Below are 13,253 nucleotides of genomic sequence, written 5' to 3'. Positions count from 1 at the left end.
TACAAGAAATATGACACTTAATGTAACGCCCCAATTTTCGAGAATTCTGTGAATGTTGGCATAGGTTTAATTATGTTAGTGGGCCTCTAGAAGGCCCAAGCTTAAGATAGAACCCGACAATTTTAGTTAATTTTTGTTCCATAAGAAAAAGGGGGTGAAATTATGAAATAGAACCTATGTGAAAATATTTGAAAATGCTATAGGCTAAATTGAAGTGGCCAAATAAATAGGAGTGCAAAATAGGAGGATTTGCATAACAAACCTCCCATTTTACATGAAGTGGCAAGCCATCATGTTGTTGTAGACAATATGAACACTTGATATCCATAATTCATGGTACAAATTGATAATGGGTTAGGTAAATGTTCCATGATAATGGATTAGGTAAATATTTCATGATAATGGGTTAGGTAAATGTTCCATGATAATGGTTTAAGTAAATGTTCCATGATGGGCATTTCATGTCTTTTGTATTAAAGAATTAAATGGATGAAATATGAAATTTTATTAAAAGAAAAAGGGGTGAAAAGAACAAAGTTTTGTCCATCTTTGTTCATCATAGCCGAAAGTTAGAGAAGAGAAAGGAGAGGAGAAAGCTCTTGAATGTTCGGTCACTTGGGGAAGAAAATTGAAAGTAAGTTCATGGTAGTTTGCTTCTATCTTGATGTTCATGAGTTCTTCTTGATTCTACCTTAACTCTTGAAGCATATTTTGGTTTTTAGTTGTGTTGTGAGCATTTAGTCATGAATTAAAATGAAGGAAATGGTTGTTGTTTCATGTTCTTTTGATGAAAAATGGAAGATAGGTGAAGTTTAGCCAAACAAATGAGCATGCATGTGCCTTAGATGCTAAAGGGAAAAATCGGCTAATATGTTGTGCTTTAAAATGATGAAATGGAGATTATACTTAAGTAAAATCATAGATATGTGATGATTGAGTGGTGATATACATGTTTAAATAACAAGCATGCAAGTTAGGTGTGAAAGAGTAATTTGGTAATAAATCTGCTTGGGACAGCAGCAGTAACATGAATTTGGAAAATCACCATAAATTGTGGGAGATGAGTTAGAAGCTGCATAAATTATGTAATTAAATCTTAATGAGTCTAGTTTCAAATGTAATAAACGAGAACATATTTTGAATTCTGTACAATGAGAAATTTGATTCGTAATGAAGAGTGGTCAGATTAGTCAAACAGTGAAACATGGAAAAATTTAAGAAAAATCTGGTATTGATTGGCCATACCAAAAATTCTGAAAATTTTATGGATAGAAGACATATGAGTCTATTTTCAGGGAAAATTAACGGAACTTGATTTGGAGTTTCGTAGCTCCAGTTATAAATAATTTAGTGACTGTTGCTCAGGAAGATAGCTTGCAGTGAAATTATGATTATATGGTAAACATTGACAAAAATTTGTTAATGAGTTGCCTATTGTTTTCTTATAAGCTTACTATGATCTATGGGTGTGGTTGGCTGAATATTATAAGGGGTTAATACGTAGTTTGCATTTGAATAGTTAGATTAACGTGTTAGTAATCCAATTGTAGGCGGTTCGTGTGTGAATCTCGTCAGCATATCGTCGCAAACAAGTGTGTAACTAACACCCTCTTATAGACTAGATCGGCACAAGTCGAAAAGCCGAAATGCCGAAAAGCCTGTATTTTGAGATCTTGCGAGTGTGTGAATGCTCATGAGATTAATAGTTTGATGTATATGGTAAATTAAAGTGATAAGACTGCAGAGTGCGCGATTCTGTGCATTTCAATATTTTTGGGCTTAATGGGCCAAAAACGGGATAATGGGCCAACGGGCCCAAATTGGTAAAAAAGCGCGGTAAGTGTTTCTAATCGTACGTAAATGGCTATGTTATGTATGAAAACCTTAAGAATATTTAAATTACTTGAATACCCCTATGTATGTAAAATTACCATTATACCCCTAGGGTTACTTTTGACTGAAAAGCATGACGATCTGATTCTGTATGATGTATGCCATGATTATATATCTGTTGCATGGGGAGTTAGGTTACACTATGGAGGAAGCGTCCTGGTGGCTATGCCACAATTATCTGATCTGGTGGCTCTGCCACATATATCTGCTCGGTGGCTCGCCACAATATTCATATCTGGTGACTTCGTCACAATATCCGGCGACCTCATTGCGATTTCTGTAGTGTGTAGCGGTTGGGTGGGTCGAGTAGTCTCCCCACATGGTGTAAGGCTGGTACGGGGGTGTTATGGATGAATCTAGGTTGGGTTTCTGCATAAACATGTAATATCTCGTTACGTTACATTATGGGCCTATGGGCTTTATTCAATTTCTGTTCTAGGCTAAGGCCAACTTATTCTGTTTCTGTGGGTTGAGCTGATTTAGACTATGGTTGGGTTATTTTACACACTGAGTTTCCCCAAACTCACCTCTTTTATTTTCATCCACGCAGGTAATCCCCAACCATAGTGGGCTTGGAGCTGTGAGGGAATTCGGAGTGGCCACCCGTTCTGAAAGTTTGATTTTCTTCTGGTGAACTGGACATCCTTTTATTTACGTTTGAAGTTTTGGGTTTTTAAATGTAATAAGGCCGCTTAATTATTTTTGATGGTTTTAATATGTATTACTAAGATAGGTATTACTTATTTTAACTGTTGAAATTGGATAGCTTTAGGGCGCGTTTTTAAAAAAAACAATTGATTTCAAAATAACACGACAACAAGCAAAGCTTCCGCAATGAAAGTATTTTCCAAAATTAATCACTTTTCCTAAAAATGACATAATCAAATCAGTTTCCTAGAAATATCCATGACGTTAAGGTGTGGCAATGGCGGTATGCATGTCTAGGATTAGATCCGAAGGGAGCTTGTACTTAAGCAGTTCGATGGGCTCATCACCTCTTTTCTGGTTTCCTACCTGGTGCACAGCTTCCATTCACTTTAACCTATAATGAAATTATCTTTTAAAACACTAAGTAAGTTTTTCTGGATCAACAATATAAAATGTTTTGAACGCTTCGATGTGGCATGTCGGATCCGGTAATAACGTCTGGGCAGGGTTTGAGGTGTTACATTTAGTGGTATCAGAGCCTAAGTTGCAACAACTCGGCTGTGGAATGGGTTTACAAAAAACAAAGATTTTCAAAAACAAATTTTTTTTTACGAAAAACGCGTTTTTCAAAATTTAGATCTTTAGAAGGTGGCATTCCGAATCTCCGGCCCAAGCCTGTAAGTATTACTCTGAAATTTTTTGAATATTTTCCTGAATTATCTGTCTGTACTGAAACCCTATTAGGATACTCTAGATAGGATGATACTGAAACCATAGGAAAATCTGATAAGAGACTGAAACTGTAGCTAGACTTCGATTCTGCGAAAACAAACTTTGAACTACTGTCTGATTCATAAAACATCTGTAATAAACACTGGAATACTAATTGATGTATAAAAATTCGTAATCAAGATAATACGATATGAGTACAAGAGGCCGTGGAAGGAGCCGAGGAAGTGCTCGAGCGAGATCTTCGTCTTCGAGACATATGTCGGCGGTGGATGCACCGGTACCACCGGCAACAGAGGTAGAGTCTCATGACCGCGGTGCCGAGGATGATGCCCTGTCACAGGCAATGCTTTGTGTTCTGGAAAGGGTTGCCGGGGCAAGTACGGACAATGGAGTTTAGGGATCTATTTCTGAACGACTTCGGGCTAACGGAGCGGAGATCTTTAGAGGCGTGTCTGGTATAGCCCCGAATGTGGCGGAATATTGGTTGGAGGCCACAGAATGGATTATGGACAACTTGGACTGTTCTGAGGAGATTGTGAGTGGGGTATCTGTACTAAGTCCTTTGGGTCACTCGGTTAGGGTAGACAAACTGTATAGGGAAGTACCCTTAGAAACTTAAGGTAGGATTTTCCCTGGAGATCTGATGGAATTACCGTTCGGAGAGTTTGATCTCATTTTGGGAATGGATTGGCTTGTTAAGCATAAGGCGACCCTGGATTGTGCTGCTAAACGAATGGTGTTAAGGACCACAAAGGATGAGGAGGTTATAGTGATAGGTGAGCGAAGGGATTATTTGTCCAATGTGGTGTCGGCTTTAAGAGCTGAAAAGTGGATTCGGAAATGTTGTGAGTCCTATTTGGCATTTGTAAGTTAGTCAGAAGAGGAGGGACTAACAGTGGATAAGGTTAGGACCATAAAGGAGTTCCAAGATGTTTTTTCGGAGGAGCTTCCAAGATTGCCTCCGAACCAAGAAGTTGAGTTTGGAATAGATTTGTTGCCTGGAACGGCGCCCGTGTCCATCGTACCGTATAGGATGGCACCGAAGGAGTTAGTGGAGTTAAAGGCTCAAATTCAAGAGTTGTTGGATAGGGGCTTCATTAGGCCAAGCGTGTCTCCATGGGGAGCACCGGTGCTATTCGTGAAAAAGAAGGATGGTATGATGCGGATGTGTATTGATTATCGCCAGTTGAACAAACTGACAATTAAGAATAAGTATCCACCGCCAAGGATTGATGATCTGCTCGACCACCTTAGAGGAGCTTCGTATTTTCCAAGATCGACCTTCGATCCGGATATCATCGATTAAGGGTCAAGGAGGCGATATCCATAAGACAAGATTCGTGACTCGGTATGGTCATTACGAGTTTCGGTTATGCCATTTGACCCATTTAACGCCTCCTGCAAAGATTTATGGATCGATGAATCGTGTGTTCCAACCATTTTAGATCAGTTCAGTAGTTGTCTTTATTGACGATATCTTGGTATATTTTGAATTTGAAAGATTGAAACAATTTTGGAGTGGAAGCCACCTAGGACGGTGTTGGAAATTCGAAGTTTCCTAGGGTTGGTAGGATACTACAGAAGGTTTGTGGAAGGTTTTCTGTGATGGCGACACTCTCGACAAAACTCATAAGGAAAGGAGTACCGTTTGTATGGACTGAGAAGCAGCAGGAAGCTTTTGAGAAGTTGAAGAAAGTTCTAACTGAAGCACCTGTGTTGATTCACCAAGTCCGGGAAGGATTTTACTGTGTGCGATGACGCATCACACGTGGGTTTGGGCTGCGTGTTAATGCAGAGGGTAAGGTGGTTGCATATGCATCACGACGACTTAAACCTCACGAAGGAACTATCCTACTCATGATTTGGAGTTGGCGGCGGTGATATTTGCACTTAATATTTGGAGACATTACTTGTACGGGAGAGGTGTATTATATACACGCACCACAAGAGTCTTAAGTATTTGTTGACTCGTAGGAGCTGAACCTTAGGCAAAGGAGATGGATTGAGTTGCTTAAGGATTATGACTGCTCGATCGAGTATCACCGAGCAAGGCTAATGTGGTAGCCGATGCTTTAAGTCGTAGAACCGTATCTAATCTGAGAGCAATGTTTGCTCGCTTGAGTCTCAGTATGATGATGGCGCTTGTTGGTGAATTGCAAGTAAGGCCAACCTGGTGGACCAGATTAAGGAAAAGCAGTTGGAAGATGAGTCTTTGGTTGCTCGTTTTCAACAAGTTAAGGAAGGGGAAACTTCTGAGTTCGGCTTAAATGGTGATGGAGTTCTGTGTTTCCGAGGAAGAATTTGTGTTCCGAGGGACTCTGATTTAAGGCAAACAATATTGAAGGAAGCTCATGGGGACTATGTGCCATGCATCCCGGAGGGAATAAGTTGTATCACGACTTGCGAGAATTGTACCGTGGCTTGGACTTAAACGAAAGTAACGGAGTTTGTAGGAAATGTCGACATGCCGCAAGTGAAAGTGAGCATCAATTACCTTCTGGATCATTGCGGCCAAAGGAAGATACCACTTTGGAAGTGGGAGAGGGTAACCATGGACTTTGTGAGTGGGTTGCCTTTGACACCAAAGAAAGAAAGACTTCGGTGTGGGTGATTGTGGATAGGTTGACCAAATCAGCCCATTTCATACCAGACGTCTCGACTTTTCGCTTCAAAAGCTAGCTGTCAGTCATGTGGCGTAGATTGTACGACTTCATGGAGTCCCGCTTCGATTGTCTTTGACCGGATCCCGATTCACATCTCGGTTTTGGAAAAAGTTGCATGAGGCGTTGGGGACGCGATTGAACTTTAGTACGGCTTTCCATCCCCAAACCGATGGTCATCGAGGGGTTATTCAGATTCTGGAGGACATGTTAAGGGATGCGTGATTGACTTTCGAGGTAGTTGGGAGGATTACTTGCCGCTGGCGAAATTTATGCATACAATAACAGCTTACCAAAGTAGTATTCGAATGGCACCGTATGAAGCATCAGATGGACGAAGGTTTCAGACACCTAGTTGTTGGACCGAACTAGGAGAGCGACAAGTTCTTGGACCAGAGTTGGTAGCTGATACTGAGGATAAGGTCAGAACAATTAGGGACCATTTAAAAGAAGCATCTGATAGGCAAAATTCGTATGCAGATTTGAAGCGTAAGGAGATTGAGTACTCAGTAGGTGATATGGTCTTCTTAAAGGTTTCTCCTTGGAAGAAGATATTAAGGTTCTGTAAGAAGGGCAAGTTGAGTCCGCGGTTCAACGGGCCTTATCGGTTTTAAGCTTAGTAGGCCCAAGGGCTTATCGGTTGGAATTGCCTCGAGTTAGACAGATTCACGATGCTTTTCACGTCTCCATGTTAAGGCGTTATCATGTCGACCTCGCTCATGTCCCGCCATTCTATGTAAATTGAAGTTCGATCGATTTGACCTTTGAAGAGGAGCCTGTGCAAATATTGGCTCGAGATGTTAAGGTTCTCGTAGGAAATCATTCCGCTAGTGAAAGTACTTTACGTAATCATGGAAGGAAGAAGCTACTTGGGAATCGAAGAGACTATCGTCAACAATACCTCAACTAGTTGGATCGTAAATTTCGAGGACGAAATTTCTTTAAGGAGGGTAGAGTTGTAACGCCCAATTTTTGGGAATTCGTGAATGTTGGCATAGGTTTAATTATGTTAGTGGGCCTCTAGAAGGCCCAAGCTTACGATAGAACCCAGCAATTTTAGTTAATTTTTGTTCCATAAGAAAAAGGGGGTGAAATTATGAAATAGAACCTATGTGAAAATGTTTGAAAATGCTATAGGCTAAATTGAAGTGGCCAAATAAATAGGAGTGCAAAATAGGAGGATTTGCATGACAAACCTCCCATTTTACATGAAGTGGCCAGCCATCATATTGTTGTAGACAATATGAGCACTTGATATCCATAATTCATGGTACAAATTGATAATGGGTTAGGTAAATGTTCCATGATAATGGATTAGGTAAATATTTCATGATAATGGGTTAGGTAAATGTTCCATGATAATGGTTTAGGTAAATGTTCCATGATGGGCATTTCATGTCTTTTGTATTAAAGAATTAAATGGATGAAATATGAAATTTTATTAAAAGAAAAAGGGGTGAAAAGAACAAAGTTTTGTCCATCTTTGTTCATCATAGCTGAAAATTAGAGAATAGAATGGAGAGGGGAAAGCTCTTGAATGTTCGGTCACTTGGGGAAGAAAATTAAAGGTAAGTTCATGGTAGTTTGCTTCTATCTTGATGTTCATGAGTTCTTCTTGATTCCACCTTAACTCTTGAAGCATATTTTGGTTTTTAGTTGTGTTGTTAGCATTTAGTCATGAATTAAAATGAAGGAAATGGTTGTTGTTTCATGTTCTTTTGATGAAAAATGGAAGATAGGTGAAGTTTAGCCAAACAAATGAGCATGCATGTGCCTTAGATGCTAAAGGGGAAAATCGGCTAACATGTTGTGCTTTAAAATGATGAAATGGAGATTATACTTAAGTAAAATCATAGATATGTGATGATTGATTGGTGATATACATGTTTAAATAACAAGCATGCAAGTTAGGTGTGAAAGAGTGATTTGGTAATAAATCTGCTTGGGACAGCAGCAGTAACGTGACTTTGGAAAATCACCATAAATTGTGGGAGATGAGTTAGAAGCTGCATAAATTAAGTAATTAAAGCTTAATGAGTCTAGTTTCAAATGTAATAAACGGGAACATATTTTGAATTCTGTACAATGAGAAATTTGATTCGTAATGAAGAGTGGTCAGATTAGTCAAACAGTGAAACATGGGAAACTTTAAGAAAAATCTGGTATTGATTGGCCATACCAAAAATTCTGAAAATTTTATGGATAGAAGATATATGAGTCTATTTTCAGGAAAAATTAACGGAACTTGATTTGGAGTTTCGTAGCTCCAGTTATAAATAATTTAGTAACTGTTGCTCAGGAAGACAGCTTGCAGTGAAATTATGATTATGTGGTAAACATTGACAAAATTTTTTTAATGAGTTGCTTATTGTTTTCTTATAAGCTTACTATGATCTATAGGTGTGGTTGGCCGAACATTGTAGGGGGTTAATACGTAGTTTGCATTTGAATAGTTAGATTAACGTGTTAGTAATCCAATTGTAGGTGGTTCATGTGTGAATCTCGTCAGCATATCGTCGCAAACAAGTGTGTAAATAACACCTTCTTATAGACTAGATCGGCACAAGCCGAAAAGCCAAAATGCCGAAAAGTCGGTATTTTGAGATCTTGCGAGTGTGTGAATGCTCATGAGATTAATAGTTTGATGTATATGGTAAATTAAAGTGATAAGACTGCAGAGTGCGCGATTACTGTATTTCGATATTTTTGGGCTTAATGGGCCAAAAGCGGATAATGGGCCAATGGGCCCAAATTGGTAAGAAAACGCGTAAGTGTTTCGATCGTACGTAAATGGCTATGTTATGTATGAAAACCTTAAGAATAGTTAAATTACTTGAATATCCCTATGTATGTAAATTACCATTATACCCCTAGGGTTACTTTTGACTGAAAAGCATGACGATTTGATTCTGTATGATGTATGCCATGATTATATATCATTGCATGGGGACTTGGGTTATATTATGGAGGAACGCCCGGTGGCTATGCCACAATTATTCGATCTGGTGGCTCGCCACATATATCGCCCCGTGGCTATGCCACAATTATCTCGATCTGGTGGCTCGCCACATATATCTGCTCGGTGGCTCGCCATAATATTCAGATCTCGGTGACTTTGTCACAATATCTGGTAGCCTCGCTGCGATTTCTGTGGTGTGTAGCGGTTGGGTGGGTCGAGTAGTCTCCCCACATGGTGTAAGGCTGGTACGGGGGTGTTATGGATGAATCTGGGTTGGGTTTCTGCATAAACATGTAATATCTGCTCGCTTACATTATGGGCATATGGGCTTTATTCTGAATTTCTGTTCTGGGCTAATGCCAACTTATTCTGTTTCTGTGGGTTGAGTTGATTTAGACTATAATTGGGTTATTTTACACACTGAGTCTCCCAAACTCACCCTTTTATTTTCATCCACGCAGTAATCCCCAACCATAGTGGGCTTGGAGTCGTGAGGGAATTGAGTGGCCACCCATTCGAAAGTTTGATTTTCTTCCGTGAACTGGACATCCTTTTATTTACGTTTGAAGTTTTGGGTTTTAAATGTAATAAGGCCGCTTAATTATTTTTGATGGTTTTAATATGTATTACTAAGATAGGTATTACTTATTTTAACTGTTGAAATTGGATAGCTTTAGGGCACGTTTTTAAAAACAACAATTGATTTCAAAATAACACGACAACAAGCAAAGCTTCCGCAATGAAAGTATTTTCCAAAATTAATCACTTTTCCTAAAAATGACATAATCAAATCAGTTTCCTAGAAATATCCATGACGTTAAGGTGTGGAAATGGCGGTATGCATGTCTAGGATTGGATCCGAAGGGAGCTTGGTACTTAAGCAGTCCGATGGACTCACCACCTCTTTTCCGGTTTCCTACCTAGTGCACAGCTTCCATTCACTTTAACCTATAATGAAATTATCTTTTAAAACACTAAGTAAGGTTTTTTTGGATCAACAATATAAAATGTTTTGAACGCTTCGATGTGGCATGTCGGATCCAATCATAACGTCTGGGCCGATTTGGGGTGTTACACTTAAATTATAAAAATATTAACCGTACAAAGTACAAATGACTATGAGAATAATTAAAATTATTTTAGATATATTTTTAAGAGTAATTGACTAGAAATGGCCCATTTCTAACAAAAGTCACGGAAATGAGTCATTTTTTTAAATGACGAGAATGGTCCTGAAATAGTAAAATGCACTGAGCTAGTGTCGTTTTCAGGGAAAACGCAGAAAAGTGCTTCTAGATCAGCGTTTTTTTGGAAAAAGTTTTCACATGGGTGTAGGTGTGCTTTTGCCTGTGCTTTCTTTAGGGTTTTGGTTTTTTTAATTTTTATTTGTTAGGGTTAGGGTTATGGTTTATGAAATTAGGATTTAATGTTTTTTATTTTTTAGTCTTTAGGGTTTTATTTAATTTTTAGGGTTTATGTTTTTTTAATTTTTAAGTGTTTAGGGTTAGAGATAGGGTTGTAGGGTTTATAAAATTAGGGTTTAAAGTTTAATTTTTTAGGATTAAGGGTTTAAGGTTTTATTTAATTTTTAGAGTTTAGGTTTTATGAAAAAATAATTTGTATACATGGGTTTTGGAAAAATAGTTGAGGGGATGGGTTCTGAAGAAATAATTTTGACGAGATGGGTTGAGTTTTGTAGAGAAAAAATGTTCTAAGTAGGGTGCACAGTAAGCAAACAGTAAGCAAAAGTACTAAAAATGCTTCTAACTGGATGCCCTTTTCAGTATTGTTGCTCTTGAAAAAATAAATTTGAGATGGTTTTGAAAAAATATCTTGAGATTCTCGAGATGAGGTTTGTAAAAAAGGCATCGAATGGTGAAGGTTGAGGTTTGTAGAGGAAAAACGCTCCAAGCAGGATGCACTGTCACCAAAAGTACTTAAAATGCTTTTAGCTGGATGCCCTTTTCAGTACTGCTTTAGATAGTGTGTCCTGCTTTGAGCGTTTTTTCTCTACAAATTTCAACCCCTACTATCCGGGGCATTTTATAGAAAGGAGTGGGATACTATCCCTTAGGCTATAAATGACTCATATTTCAGCCTACGATGGCATAAGTTGGAGCAATACAAATTGAAGAAGTTCAGAAGAATAGAAGTTAGGGTTGAAGGTATAAGTTGATTTTTCGTGTTAATATTGATATGAAGCATTATATTTATTGCATAATGTTTTGATTTTTCGTGTTTCAAATTTCTCTTGACAGAGAAATTGGTTGAAAATGAGTGGATGAATTAGTGCTATTATTTATTACGATAGTAAGGTTTGTGACACTGAGAACGATGTGACTTTTTTATCAGAGAACACAGCGCAACTGACTTTTAACCAGAACATAGAGTTGACAGAACTTCGTAAAAGAATTAGGCGAAAAATCTTTAGATCTATTACAATAAGAGTTTCATCTATTAAGTATCGATTTTGTGTTTCGGTCGATCCCATCCTGTCCACATCAAAGTTAAACATTATAATATATGTCTTCATAGGAATTGTTAGCCATTGTTAATCCAAACTAAATTTGATATTTCTCCATGTGATTTTTCAACAAAAACATTTTATGTCTGTTCAAATCAAATCTTATTGGTATGCTATATGAAAATAAGAAAAATAAATTTCTATTTTGATTAGGATTTAATGGTACAAAAATCAGACTGTATACAAAAAAGATTCAAAAGAACTTCCATTTTATTAAATGATACAACATACAATTCATCAGTGCACATGCTGGTCAGAATCTGTGCCACATCTGGGTGGTCGATGGTTATGCGTTGGATTTCTTTTAGGTTCAGCTTCCGGGTGGGGTTGTGGTTGTTGGGGTTAGCCTTCGGTCGATGTAGATCCTTGCATTCGTGCAACCTCTAGTCTATAAATAGGTGATTGGGAAGATGACCCACCTTGATAGAACAAAGATCCCAGAGGTGTTTACGTCACCCACAACGAATGAGTGTAACTATGTTGAGTCCCATAAGTCGATGTGATAGCGAGTGGACTCTCTATCAATGCCTCATGCATAGATGACCTATACATTGCTGTAGGAACGACCGTCATCAGGAAATGAAATGGCCCAAGCGTGTACCACATTGTGGATGGATGACCAACAGTTCAACCTAATATAGGACTAGGAGTAGAAAAATGTGGTACAATATTTTGTGCTTGTGTGAAAATAAAAGAGTTAAGACATAGACCAGAATAAGGCGATACATAATGAAGGGGGTATGATGAGGGCGGCGGTGCTGAGGCCGTCGGGGCCAATTCTTGGGTTGGTTCTTACGTGGACGCTGATGATGGGCCCGCCTCTCCACCCCTTGGATTTAAAGGGGCCCGTCGTGGCCTACTTATATTGGGATGCCGACGCCGACGCTGATGCCTCGCCTCTTCCTCTAACAAATATGGCTTGCCATGGATCCTAAACCATGACATGTAATTTAGATCGCATTCTAACTCCGGAATGAGAATTGTGTCGCAAGTAGGTAAAAAATCATACCGATTATTCAACATGTTGATGTATTGCTAGTGGAATACCGACCAATTTGTATCTAGTCATCATAAGTCGATACGATGTAGATCATTAAGCTCTTGAGGTGCCACGAGAATTGATTGCTAGAATCTGAACTGCAGCAACACTCTATCTGCCTCGTGCATCTCGACAGTAACGTATACTACCAATGGGACCTTAACATGCCAAGCATTGGGATTTAGGAATTACTGCTCGAATTGCCGAGTCCTCGTATGGCTCCCATTCAAACTATATGAACATGATCAAAACATTAGTTATTTATATGCTACTGAATACTAAATATGAAATCGACTACGTTATTTGTATATAGTTCAAAATTAAATAAATACATACATCCACTTCTGATCGTTGGTTTAATAGAAGTCGTATATCTTCAAACTCGGTAGGTAACCCTACGTGACTCAGGGCATGATTCCACCTTGTTACGAGTGGGAATGTATATGGGTAGTCCACTTGACATAAAAATGGAAAGTAATACCGAGCCCATGATTGTAGTAGTAAAAGGAAATCACCAATTTTGATTTTTTTTTTTGGTTTTGTCGTTTGACACATCTCCCAATACAAATGTCGCCAACACTACCGACCCACAACTAAGTTCCCCATCTCCTCTAAAATCAACGAGTTTTAGTAGCCACATTAGACGTACAAGGTTTCGTGACTTATCCGGCATCAGAATATCCCCAATAATCTGGAGGATGTACGCCCGAGTGTATTGTTCTCTTCTCTCTTCAGTAGAATCCTCCTCTAGCTTCGTGAAATTATTTCGTAGCTAGGACATTTTGATCCAACCTCCGA

At 38.7% G+C, this 13,253-nt stretch overlaps 1 long non-coding RNA gene across 1 annotated transcript in view; it reads left to right on the top strand.

Annotated features, from left to right (window-relative positions):
• Nucleotides 1–2,636, top strand: part of LOC128280733 (uncharacterized) — an 88,058-nt gene extending 85,422 nt beyond the window's left edge. The window contains exon 2 of the long non-coding RNA XR_008270866.1: nt 2,444–2,636. This is a non-coding gene — a long non-coding RNA (uncharacterized LOC128280733). The remainder of the gene's footprint in view (nt 1–2,443) is intronic.
• Nucleotides 2,637–13,253: the final 10,617 nt, after the last annotated feature.

This window comes from Gossypium arboreum, chromosome 9, assembly GCF_025698485.1.
Source record: "Gossypium arboreum isolate Shixiya-1 chromosome 9, ASM2569848v2, whole genome shotgun sequence".
In the NCBI taxonomy this organism is placed as follows: domain Eukaryota; kingdom Viridiplantae; phylum Streptophyta; class Magnoliopsida; order Malvales; family Malvaceae; genus Gossypium; species Gossypium arboreum.
Note: the sequence above shows the minus strand (reverse complement) of the source record. Positions and strands in the feature narration are given on the sequence as shown.